Below are 14,527 nucleotides of genomic sequence, written 5' to 3'. Positions count from 1 at the left end.
ATCCTCGTTAATGGAAACCCAACAGCTGAATTCATTCCACAAAAGGGAATAAGACAAGGGGATCCATTAGCCCCTCTCTTATTTAATATTGTGGTTGAGGGCTTAATGGGTTTAATGAGAGAAGCATTAAAAGAAAACAAGTACAAAGGGCTATTGGTGGGAAAAGATGGAATAGAAATAAGCATCCTACAGTATGTAGATGACACCATTTTCTTTGGTGAAGCATCCATGCAAAAGTGAAGGTCCTCAAGGCAATACTAAGGAGTTTTGAGATGGTATCATGCCTAAAAATCAATTATGCAAAAAGTCAATTTGGGGTGGTTGGAAAATCTGCCCAGTGGTTGAATGAGGCTACCTTGTACCTCAATTGTAGTTTGCTAGCTATACTATTTACCTATTTGGGTATCCCCATTGGGGCAAACCCAAAAAGTAGTGTGACTAGGGAACCCATAGTTAAAAAATGTGAGAGTAGATTAACAAAGTGGAAACAAAAGCCATTATCATTTGGGGGCAGGGTGACTTTGATAAAGTCAACCCTAAACTCAATTCCTTAGTCACACTACAAAGAAGGTTCTTATGGGGTGGAGACATGGATAGCCAAAAAATTTCTTGGGTGAGCTGGGAGACAGCATGTCTATCAAAAAAAAAAAGAGGACTGGGAATCAGAGACTTGACCAAATTCAACCAGGCTCTCTTGGGAAAGTGGAAGTGGGATATATTTCATCATTAGGGAGAACTCTAGGCTAGAGTGTTGGATTCCAAATAAGAAGGTTGGCGGAGCTTGGATGGCAACAATACACCTTATGCATTCTCCAAATGGCGGTATGACCTGAAAGAGGTGTGCCACAATTCAGGGGAGGAAAGCTAGTTCCAATAGGGCATAAGATGGAATGTAGGGTCTGGTGGTTCAAAAGCTAGATTTTGGGAAGATGGATGGATGGATGATGGGATCCCTTTAAAGGAAAAGTATCCTAGACTGTACTTAAACTCGAAACAACAAAAGCAATACATTCTGCAAATGGAAGACGGTTCATAAGGGAAATGAGAATGGTGCCTGCAGTGAAGGAGGCTACTGTTCGAGACTAAAATAAGTATGGGGGCTGATTTTCTAGAGGAAATACATGATATTAATATAAATATGAAGCAATCAGATAAATGGGTATGGATAAATGATACCATTGGAAAATACACAGATAGACGTGCATATTAACTACTGGACAGGAACTCAAAAGATGATAAAACAGATGGGATTTTTCATGCCATATGGAAGCTAAAAATACCAAACAAGGTAGCATTTTTTGTCTGGAGATTAATAAGGGACGTGCTACCCACTAAATTGAACTAATTGACTCAAAGAAATATCGATATCAATGATACACTTTGCCCATTCTCTACAGAAAAAGATAAGGATGCATGGCATTTGTTTTTCAGCTGTCACAGAATTAGACAGGTTTGGTGGGAATCCTTGTCCTAGATCAACATGGTGGGACCTTTTTTGCAACACCCAAGGCAGAATTTCATGCATCACTCGTTCTGCAATACACATCTTAGTATCAAGTCACATAGATGATTAATTTGGTGGGTGGCACTAACTTGAAGTATATGGAACCATAGAAATAGAATCATATTTTCAAACGATAGCCTCAACACCAATAAGATATTGGATGATGCTATTTTCTTTTGTTTGAGTTGGTTGAGGAACCTGGAAAAAGGATTCGACAATCCTTTTCATCAATGATCAAGCCATATCAGAGAAGGGTTTTGTAATTAGTGGAAAATAGCTCCATAGATAGGGATCACCAATATATACTTAGAGTTTTGGTTCTTTAATCCATCATGATTAGTTTTGTATTAGGGAACCAAACTTCAACATACGTCATTGGTGATTTTTTTTCCCCACTAGAACCTAGCCACCTAGGTTTCATCATCCAAATCAACAACTAGTGTTGGTAGTTCTTTGATTATGACTATGCAGTGATTGTGATCATGATTATTTGTTTTTCATTTTCAATATTTATTGGGTTTAAAGCTTACTTCTGTTAGAGTTTTGTGGTCTTAGTTCCTTTGTTCCACATTGCTTGGTTTGTAAAAACTCGTGTCTCATTATTGTTATATATAGAGACACCTTGTAAGCTTTAAAGCATACAAGTAATAAAAAGTTTTCTTAGTGTAGCCGTGGATGTAGGCACATACATTGTGTGATGAACCACGTTAAAACTTCGTGTCTTCTCTCTTTTCTCCTTATTCCTTTCTCTTCTTCTTATTGCTCTATACTAACAACCGGTATCAAGAGCTTTTGGTTACTCCACGGGATTTCCTTAATTTAGAGGAATTAGTGGGAGTCTTCTTAGTTTAGAGGAGGCAGTGTGAGCAATGGCATTAGAAGAAGGGAAGGTGAATATCGAGAAGTTCGATGGCAGAGATTTCAGCTTTTGGAAGATGCAGATAAAGGATTATCTATATTAGAAAGTTGTATCAACCCTTACCAGGGGTTAAGCCAGACGACATAAAACAAGAAGAATGGAACTTACTAGATCGACAAGCTCTTGGCGTGATTAGATTGACATTAGCCAAGAACGTCGCGAACATCGTAAACAAGAAGACTACTGCAAGCTTAATGAAGGCGTTATCAGATATGTACGAGAAGCCGTCGATAGCCAACAAAGTATACTTTATGCTTCAGTTGTTCAACCTCAAGATGGGAGAAGGTATCTTTGTAATTGATCATATTAATGAATTTAAAACTATTATTACCCAGTTGGAGTTAGTGTAGATTAAATTTGAGGATGAGGTGAAGGCATTGATTCTATTGTCATCACTACCGGATAGTTGGGCTACAATTGTTACTGCAGTTAGTAGTTCTATAAGGGATAACAAATTAAACCTTAATGACATCCGTGACTTGATCTTAAGCAAAGATGTTCACAAGAAAGATTCAAGAGAATCTTCTAGTCATGTTTCCAATTCAGCATTGAATACTGAAGACATAGGAAGAAGGACTACCCATAAGTGTCAGAATGGTCAAGGCAGATCAAAGTCAAGAGGGAAAGGTCAGACAAAATTTCGAAGTGACATTATCTGCTGGAATTGTGACAAGAGAGGTCACTTTACCAATCAATGCAAGGCAACAAAGAAGAACAAGACTCACAAAAACAAGAAGCGCGATGATGATGAATATGCAAATGCAACAACTGATGAATTTGATGATGCATTAATTTACAGCTTGGATAGTCCTGTTGATTCATGGATTATGGACTCAAGTGCATCGTTCCACACCACTCCCTCTAAAGATTTATTGTCTAACTATATTTCTGGAAGATTTTGGAAAGTTTACCTTGCAGATGAAAAATCTCTAGACATTGTCGGAAGAGATGATATTGACATCAAGACCTCTAGTGGATCCCTATGGACATTGCACAATGTCAAACATATTCCTACCTTAAAGAGAAATTTAATATCTATAGGGCAGTTGGATGATGAGGGGTATTACACCACTTTTGGAGATGGAGCTTAGAAGGTAATAAAAGGCAATCTCGTTGTGGCTTGTTGAAAGAAGCGAGGATTTCTTTACATGATTGCAGATGAGGATATGGTAGCAGTTACTGAGGCTGTCAATAATTCAACTCTATGGCATCAAAGACTTGGACACATTAGTGAAAAAGAAATGAAGCCTATGGAGGCAAAGGGTAAGCTATCAAGCCTGAAGCATGTTGGTATTGGTGTTTGTAAACAGTGTATCTTTGGAAAGAAGAAAAAGGTTAGCTTCTCAAGGGTAGGGAAGACTCCTAAAGTTGAAAAGCTAGAATTGGTGCACACAGATGTTTGGGGGCCAACCCCAGTGAAATCTATTGGAAACTCACGCTATTATGTGACCTTTATCGACGACTCTACTAGAAAGGTATGGGTTTATTTTCTTAAAAATAAATCTGATGTGTTTTCGGTGTTTAAAAGGTGGAAAACAGAAGTTGAAAATCAGACAGGTCTAAAGGTTAAAAGTCTGAAATCTGACAATGGCGGGGAGTATGATAGTCAAGAGTTTAATGACTTCTATTCAGAACATGGGATCAAAATGATTAAGATAATACTAGGAACACCTGAGCAAAACGGTGTTGCAGAAAGGATGAATAGAACCTCGAATGAGAGAGCGAGGTGTATGCAGATCCAATCTGGCTTGCCTAAAGCATTCTAGACAGAAGCAATAAACTCAGCAACATATCTTATCAATAGAGGACCATCAGTTCCTTTGAATTATCAGTTGCCCGAAGAAGTATGGTCTGGAAAGGAGGTAAAACTTTCACATTTGAGAATTTTTGGTTGTGTTTCATATATACTAACAGACTCTAATAGTAGAAATAAATTGGATCCGAAGACGAGGAACTATTATTTTATTGGTTATGGATCTGACATGTATGGCTACAGGTTTTGGGATGACCAAAACAAGAAAGTTATCAGAAGGAGGAATGTCACTTTTAATGAGAACTTATTTTATAAGGACAAATTTTCTGCAAAATCTACATGTGCAGGTAAACTGTCAGAAATTTCTAAGAAAGCAACACTTGAAGAAATTTCATAAAGTGATGTAGCCAATAGAAACTAGAGTACAAGCATAGAGGTTGAGTCAAAACCAGAACCAGAACCATCAACTCCTCCAAGAAAATCTAGCAGAATTTCAGTACCACCAGATAGGTATTCCCCTTCATTGCATTATTTGTTGTTAACTGATGCTTGTGAGCCAAAATGTTTGAGTCAGGCTACGCAAGGGAATGACTCTATTGAGTGGGAGCTAGCAATGAAATATGAGATGACATCCCTTCAGAAGAATAAGACGTGGTCTTTAATTAAATTGCCAGAAGGAAAGAAAGTGTTACAGAATAAGTGGGTCTATAGGCTAAAGGAAGAATCTGACGGTAGAAGAAGTACAAGGCGAGACTTATGGTGAAAGGGTTTCAGCATAAACAAGGAATTGATTTCATAGAGATCTTTTCTCCAGTTGTAAAGATGACTACCATCAGAGTTATTCTGATTATTGTAGCTGCATAGAATCTTCACTTGGAGCAGTTAAATGTTAAAACTGCATTCTTGCATGGGGATTTAGAGGAAGACATTTATATGATCCAACCAAAAGGTTTTGAAGTGCCAGGCAAGGAGAATCTTGTGTGCAAGCTTCATAAAAGTTTATATGGCTTGAAACAAGCACTGAAGTTGTGGTACAAGAAGTTTAATGAGTTTATAAGCAACTCAGGATTCAATAGATGTGACATGGACCATTGTTGCTACGTTAAGAAATATACTAATAACTATGTTATCCTTGTCGTGTATGTCGATGACATGTTGATTGCAGGATCTAGTATGGCAGAAATTAAAAGGTTGAAGCAACAGTTGGCAGAAAACTTTGAAATAAAGGATCTTGGTCCAGCTAAACAAATACTTGGTATGAGAATTCTTAGAAACAGTTCAGAAGGAATTTTGAAGCTGTCTCAGGAGAAATATATACACAAGTTACTTGACAGGTTTTACCTTGAAGATTCTAAGACCAGGAATACCCCTTTGGGATCTCATTTGAAGTTTTCAAAGAAGCAATCTTTGCAGACAGATGAAGAAAAATGTTACATGTCAAGAGTACCATATGCATTAGCAGTTGGGAGTTTGATGTATGTTATGGTGTGTACCAAACCTGACATAGCACATGCAGTGGGAGTTGTCAGTAGGTTTCTATCAAATCCAGTAAAGGAGCATTGGGAAGGCATAAAGTGGATACTCAGATATCTGAAGGGTACTTTAGGGATGTGTTTGTGCTTCAGTAAAAGCAATCTCACTTTACAGGGATTTTCAGATGCAGACTTGGGAAGAGATTTTGATACCAAGAAAAGCACCATAGGCTACATTTTTACTTTGGGAGGTATTGCTATGAGTTGGAAGTCTAAAGTTCAATATAGAGTTGCTCTCTTAACCACGGAAGTCGAGTACCTAGCTATCTCAAAAGCAACTAAGGAGATGATTTGGCTAAAGAATTTTCTCAATGAATTAGGGAAAGAACAAGATAATGCATCAATGTTCAGTGACATTCAAAGTGCTATAAGTCTTGCTAAGAATCCAGTCTTCCATTCTATATGCAATCATGTTCAATTAAGATACCATTTTATCAGGGAGTTGATAAATGATGGAGACTTATCTTTGCTAAAGATCTTAGGATCAAAGAATCCAACATATATGTTGACCAAAGCTGTTACAACTGATAAGCTAAGGCTTTGCATTGCCTCAGTTGGCCTTCAAGGATAATTAAAGATGAAGGCGCTACACTAGGTAAAGAGTCGATGAACTCATTGCTTACAAGGAGCTTCTAGAGTTTGGAACTTAGACCCCAAGTGGGAGAATTGTTAGAGTTTTGGGATCTTAGTTCCTTTGTCCCACATCACTTGGTTTGTAAAAACTTGTGTCTCGTTAGTGTTATATATAGAGACACCTTGTAAGTTTTAAAGCATGCAAGTAATAAAAAGTTTTCTTAGTGTAGTCGTGGACGTAAGCACATACATTATATGTTGAACCACGTTAGTCTTCTCTCTTTTCTCTTTATTTCTTTCTCTTCTTCTTATTGCTCTATACTAACAACTTCTCGTTAAGTATATAAAGTAATGACATTAAACTTGAATTCCAATTATGTTGGAGCTCAACATGCTATACGGTTAGGTGGTTTCATCATTAATTGTTCTATAACTATTGATACATATAAACTTTTTTTGGTATTTGATATTTAACTCTCAATACTATTGACAAGCTAATTGATATTTTCATATTTGAAACACAAAATCTTCAAGAAATATTTACATTCAGATGAAAACAAACACCGTCAAATAAGCGTGAAGCGCTAGCTTAATCTATATCAAGTAAAATTTTGGTTTCAAAATAAGAAGACACAACTAAAGGTAGCCTATTATATTTTTTCTGCAGTACTTTATTTTTAAGGAAAAAAATTTATACATTAACTTTTGTAGTTTTCATGAGAATGGAAGCATACAATCAGAAAACCTCTTACTGTGAGAGTCTTTGCTGAATTCGTTTTCGTATCTTGTGAGGGTCTAACTGTGGGATCAGTAGACCATGAACTTCAATTGCAAGCCTGAACAAGGAGGAAATATTTAATTAGCTAAAGAGGCTGGTAAACTATTTTATTTAATTGATTATCTTGTGATATGAATCACAATATATCACACACAAAAATCCATGATTAATTCATTTCTAATTGATTTCTTTTATGAATTGTTATTTAATATGAGAGAATGTACACACTTCTAGAAAACAATGGGACAAATCAATTCTACTAGCAATTATTTTGCAAAGCTGATAATTTATTTTGTAATTTCAATATTTACTTTAACCAATTATTTTGCATAATTCTCCCTTTTAAATAAGTGATTTAACCATTTTTAGACGATCGGGGATAGGTGTTTTCTAGAAAACAATTACACAATTCTATGTATCCTCATCTCATAAAATAAAAATTCTTTAATTTGCCCATAGTAGGATTAATGCTTTCCCAATTTGGGTTTTATCAATTGTGGAATTGACTGTTGTAGAGACGAATTCATAATTGTCAAATCTCTAAGCCTGGATAAATCGACTTATAAAAACATTCTTATAGTTCACTTATTCTGACACACACATCAAGAGTGACAAAAGAAAAGATTTAGTCTTTGCGATTACATTTTTCTCACTAAGGTTGAAGGAATGTATCCTTTATATTTAGGGCCAGGTCATGGTCATCGTCACAATTTTGCTACGGTAGCTAGACTCAAAGGAATGATCATACATATTCTATATTCTTGACAATTTTTTTTAATCAGAGTTTTAGTGGAGTCCTATTTTAGTGTTGAAGAGAAAGAAAAGTATATAACCTTTTATGAATTTTTTAGGAAGCGATATTGACATTCAAATGATAATTTATACTTTGCGTAGAATCACATAAGAAGTATTTTTATTTTAATTCTTTTATGTTTATTTAAGTATTTCATAATTTAATTTTAATTCTTTTACATTCTTAATTTTTATGTTTATTTAAGTATTTTTATATTTTTTTATCATAACTTCTGATGTGATTTTATGAAAAATATAAGTTATCATTTGAATGTCAGCATCGACTTCCTTAAACTTTCATAAAAGGTTATACACTAAAATAAGACTCCATTTAAACTCAGATTTTTTAAAAAAATTGTCAATAATATAGGATCAATGATCTTACCTTCGAGTCTAGCAATGACCACGGTCTGACCTATCCAAATTTGAAGAATACATTCTTTCAACCTTAGTGAGAAAATGTAACGGCAAAGACTAAAGTTTTTTTTTTTTCCGACTCTTGATGTATGTGTGAGAATAAGTGAACTCTTAGAATATTTTTATAAGCCAATTGATTCACTAGGCTTCGAGGGAGTTGACAAGTAAGAATTTGTCTCCACAACGGTCAATTTCAAAATTGATAAAACAAAAATTGAGAAAACATTAATATTATTACTTTCTAGGCAAATTAAAGGATTTATTTTTTATGAGATGAGGATACATAGGATTGTGTAATTGCTTTTCTATAAAAACACATATTCCTGATCGGCTGAAAAACACCTAAATCACATAAAAGAAAGAATTATGCAACATAATTGGTTAAAATATATTAAAACTACAAAAAAAAATATCAATTTTGCAAAAGAACTGATAGTAGAACTGGATTTATCTCATTGTTTTCTAGAAGTGTGTATACTCTATCATATATAGGAATAACTCAAAAAACATAATCAATTAGAAAAGAATAATCATTAACTTGTGTGTGCGTGAGTTATACTTGATTCATATCACAAGAGAATCAATTAAATAAAGTAATCTACTAGTCTCTTTAACTAATTAAATATTTTCCTCAATGAAGGCTTGCAATTGAATTAGTTCATGCTTTATTGATCCCAACAGGCAGACTCTTACAAGATACGCAAAATGCATATAGCAAAGACTCTTTCAGAAAATGTTTTCTGATTGTATGCTTTCATTCTCATGCCAAGAGCATTGTTATCTATTTGCTCACTTATAGCCTGAAAATTGCACGAATTAATGTATAAATAATTGTCCTTAAAAATGATTTTGAAACCAAAATTTGACTTGATTTAGATTAAGCCCTGGCTCTGTCCTTATTTGACATAATTTGTTTCCATCTTGATGTGGGGCATTTGACAGCAATGCCAGCTGCCATCAAAAGCCATTGAATTCCCCAATAAAATTTTGCAATATAGGGCCAAGTCAGCTCATTTTTTAGAGATACAATTCATCAAACGCCTAGTATTAATTTGAAATTGGGGGGATTCATTCAGAATTGCATAATTAAAACAGAACATATAATTCAATAAAATCAAGCCAAGGATCCAAGCTTTTGGTTAAATCATCAAGTTCCAAAAAAGTTAGGATGAATTTATGATTATGCAATCCACAACCAATTCATGAGATAACCATCTGATATGTATTCAAAAAAATTAAAAATTCATTCACATCCTCTAATTCCTCCGAATTCAAGTACAATTCGCATTGACACAAACAATCAATCAATCACCAAGAAAGGATTAATCAATGTCCCTAATTCCAATTCTATTTCCTAAATCTAAACATAATCTCAAATTTACCAAAAGTTTGCGACCGTTGGATTGAAAAAGTAATTAGCCCTCCATGAAAACCTTCATTAAGAGCTTCAATAAGAAATTAGAAGAGAGGTGATAGGAGAAGAAGGAGAAGAGAAAAAAAAAACCTAATCTCAAATTTAAAATTCTAAAAGTGTAATTTAGTGGGTGTCACTACAATAGTGTTTTAGTTTTATTACAAGGAAAATAGTAAAAAAAACGTGGGCTCCATTAATACAACTGAAGACTTACATTAAATCCCTAAAAACCTATTAAAAAACCTAATTGGGTCGCTAATTACAAAATAAAGATAAAAAATCAAAATCAGAAAATTCAAGGTGCAGGGTAGCAACATTGATGCTCCATTTTGACCCCTGAAATTATGAATTAGATTGAGGCAGACAAAAATGTACAGCTCCTCCTTATCCCTCAAAGAAGACCAAAATCACCTAAACCGAAGCTTTGTGTAAAAAAACTTATGACATGTACAATAAAATAGTGTCATGATGAGACAATTTGCAAAAATTAACAAAACTATACACTTGGCCACTTGGCCCCAATGAGACCCAATCTCACAAAACTAATTTAAAAGGGTCAAAAGTAATTATTAAAGCATGCCATAAAAATATGTTCAAAATGATATATTAATCAATTCTTAATGTTGTATCAACATTTCTTGCAGATTCTATGTTTCAAAAAGAAAATATCAAATAGCTAGTAGATAGTATTGAGAGTTGAACATCAAGTACCAAGTTTATATGTGTCAATAGTTATGGAATGAAGATATAAACAATAGATAAAAGTCTAGTTATGAAATAGGCATGGCTACATACCAAAATGATGAATGAAATCCATAATTAACAAGACAAGAACACACGCAAGCATATTAGCATATAAACATATCAATAAATACATGAAAGGATATCTAAATTGTATGCCATGTTATATTTACTAATCTAAAAGATAAGTCAATTCACAATGAAATTTCTGAGGGCTCACAAACCCAAGAAAGCATTATCCTATGACTTTCAGGGCAAATTAAAGGATTTTTTTTTATTTTGAGATAAGGATACATAAAATTGTGTAATTGTTTTTCTATAAAGAACCAATCCCCTATCGGCTAAAAATGTCTAAATCACTTAAAAGGAATAATTATGCAAATAATTGATTAGAATATATTGAAAACTACTCAATTATGTTGGTCTTGTTGAAGGAGATATAGTGGAAGATATAATGGCTGACTTCTTTTCTAATGTTAGGGGTGATCATGATGGAGATGGTGATGACAATATTGAAGAAGGACACTAGGCTTTTTTATATGTTTTTATTTTTTTGTAATTTCTATTGTGAAAATCAGACTAGTTCGGTTGATTGATCGTACATGAAAATATATGAATTTGTCAAGTGTTTGGTTCAATTAGTTGTGGAATTGACCTATAGAAAATATTCAAAGAATCAGAAAATTGCTCATAAACCAGTGAAACTAGTAGAATGATAATAAATAAAATAATTGATTCATAATGATTCAATAAAAAAATCTTGATGAGTTATGTTTCTTTTTTATAGTAGATGCATGTAAACTTGTTATTGTTTATGTGTACAAGATCGAATACAAATTTCTGGAAAATTTTCTAAAGAATAATGGTCATTGTTATTGAAACTTTGACATAAATATTGTGATATAATTTGTTTTAAATTTTTGTTTAATTTGAATTTTAAGAAGTTATAAAAAAGTTTTACTTTTGGTTTTTAATATTTAGAGTTATGTTGTTGTTGTTCCCTTTCAACTATGCTTTAACAATCACACCTTTAATCAACTCCTTGACTGATTCAAGTGTGGTCCACTTTTTAAATCATTGTTGTTGTTGAAGTTTTTTTTTAGATAGCAGGAAATAATATCTTAATTTTTCTGTGCCTAATTTTTATGACATTAAATATATTATTTCACTTTCTTTTGCATTTTTTTTTTCATTTTAAATTTTACCACATTTAAAAAAAAAATCTAGCTTTATCACATTCTCACTATTTTTTTCCTAAAAGGAGGAGACTCTAGCTAAATGGAGAGTAGTCAATTGTGAATGTCCCTATTTTGTAATAGATATTGAATCATTCATTTACCAGTGGAATGCTCTTACCGTACGTTTGGATGGGGGGATTAAATCAGTTGAAGTATTTCAAGTGTGATATTAAATTATCTTGCTATAATGTGATCTGTTTGGATATATATGATATTTTAAAAGTAATTGAAATGTTATCATTTTTGTAAAGCATTTTAATATATTAACTTAGCAGAATTTCAAATTCTCAGGAAAAACAAAGGAATTAAAATTCCTCACTCACGAAACACTACACATGCTCTTGCACTCTCCATAGCTCTTTCTCTCCCTCTCATCACATGCTTGGCATCACTTGTGAATGAGCTATCGCTTGCTCTGCAATCACGACCCCCATCGACTAGTAGGTTCTTCTTTCTGTTTATCACAACCCATTCTTCCTCTCACTGATAGGTTTCTCCCTCTCTCTCTCGCTCATCTCAATATATTTCTTTTCTCGAATTTATGTTTCATTGATTTTGATTTCATTTTTGTGGCTACAAGGTTCACTTCATTTTATTGATTCATGTTTCATTTTCTATTTCATTTATTTTTTTCCACTGATTTTAATTTGTTAGTGGGTGTGGAATTGGATGGGTTTCGAGTTAAGATAGGTTGTGAGCACCATGTGTTTGTGAATATTCATGGTAGAGAAATAGAAATATAATTGATAGATTGTGTTTAATTAATATAATTTTTACAAAAGAAAAATGAGAAAAACCAGAAGATAAGAGGCTAGCAGAAGTTGACAGAAAGCTAAAAAAGAGAGGGATTAAGAGAAAATCCTCGAATCATTGTAGCTGGTATTCTTTGGCATTGGTAGAGAGTCTTTTTAGGTAAAAAAATGTAATTTATTTGTTGGATCAAGTGGCCTCGCAATAATTAAGAAGAGGGGGGTTGAATTAATTATTAATGTATCTTGTCTAATTAAAAAACTTATCCTTCTTAATGTTACTAGATTTAATTAGACTTTTACTACCAAGTTAAGAAAGTAAAGAACAGTAATTGAAACTTAACCAAAAGTAAAAGCAATAATTAAAAGTGCACAGCGGAAATTAAAAGTGTAGGGAAGAAGAAGACAAACACAAGAATTTTATACTGGTTCGGCAACAACCCGTGCCTACATCCAGTCCCCAAACAACCTACGGTCCTTGAGATTTCTTTTCAACCTTGTAAAAACCTTTACAAGCAAAGATCCACAAGGGATGTACCCTCCCTTGTTCTCTTTGAACAACTAAGTGGATGTACCCTCCACTTGAACTGATCCACAAGAGATGTACCTTCTCTTGTTCTCAGTTACAACAACCCAAGTAGATGTACCCTCTACTTGTACCACAAAGGATGTACCCTCCAATGTGTTAAGACAAAGAATTTTCAGGCGGTTAGTCCTTTGAATCTTTGTAAAGGGGAAACAAAAGATATCTCTGTTGGATCAAGTGGCCTCAGAATAATTAAGAAGGGGGGGTTGAAAAACAATGTTTATGGTAATCGATTACAGCTTTGTAAATCAGTTTGAAAAACAATGCTGGCTACTGGTAATCGATTACTACCTTCTGGTAATCGATTACCAGAGAGTAAAACTCTTTGGTAAAAGATTTTGTGAAAACTTCATGTGCTACTCAATGTTTTGAAAAACTTTTTTAATACTTATCTTGATTGATTCTTTTCTTGATTCTTGAATCTTGAGTCTTGAATCTTGATCTTGATTCTTGAAACTTGATTCTTGAAAACTTCATTCTTGAATCTTTGGAATTTGCTTGACTCTTGATTCTTTGGCATCATCAAAATAACCTTGGAAGGCATTGCTTCCATAGTCTCAGAAGGTTAGTCCTTTGAAGTCTTTTGTTTAATGGAAAGGGAAGAATCAAAAGAATTCTCAGACTGTGTCCTATTGAATTCTTTGAAAAGGGAGAAGGGAGACACAAAAGAATTCAGGCGGTTAGTCCTTCGTTCTTTTGGAAAAGGGAGAAGAGAGACACAAAAAGAATTCAAGCGATTAGTCCTTGTTGAATTCTTTTTGGCAAAGGGAGAAGAGAATGAAAAGATATAACACAATTTTGTTTTCTATGAAAGAACAAGGTTCAGAAACCAGAAAACTTAGAAAGCTTTTGGCAAAGGAAGAAGAAGAAAGATAAGTAGCAAAGGTTTCAAGATTTCTCAAAAGTTGTTCAAGAAATTCTAAAAAGTTGTTCTAAAAAGTTATTAAAATGCAAGTCAAGGTCTTGCTTTTATAGACTCTTCATGTCTGGTTAAGAAAACCATTGGAAGAGTTATAACCTTGAGAAAAACCTGAAAACCATTGTAAGAGTTACATTTCTTGACTTTTTATTCAAAACTTGTCACTGGTAATCGATTACCATAACCTTGTAATTGATTACACAAAGCATTTTATGAAAAGATATGACTCTTCACAATTGAATTTGAATTTCAACGTTTAGATACACTGGTAATCGATTACCAATATATTGTAATCGATTACACCATTTAAAAATCAATTGGAACGTTGCAAATTCAGTTAAAAGCTTTTGAAATCAAACTTTGTCACTGATAATCGATTACATGAAACTGGTAATCAATTACCAGAGAGTAAAAACTCTGGTAACTTAGAAAATTTTGAGAAAAACTTTTCTTGTAAAACAAAAATGTGCTATGTTTAGTTTTTGAAAAATTCTTTTCAATACTTCCCTTGTGAAATCATCTTCTCTTGAATCTTGATTCTTCTTGATGTCATTTCTTGATTCTTGAAATTAATCTTGATCTTGAAATCATTCTCTTGGGCTTTTTGTCATC

This window comes from Glycine max, chromosome 15 (assembly GCF_000004515.6).
Source record: "Glycine max cultivar Williams 82 chromosome 15, Glycine_max_v4.0, whole genome shotgun sequence".
Classification (NCBI taxonomy): Eukaryota; Viridiplantae; Streptophyta; class Magnoliopsida; order Fabales; family Fabaceae; genus Glycine; species Glycine max.
The sequence above is the reverse complement of the archived record's forward strand: the minus strand, read 5'-3'. Positions refer to the sequence as shown.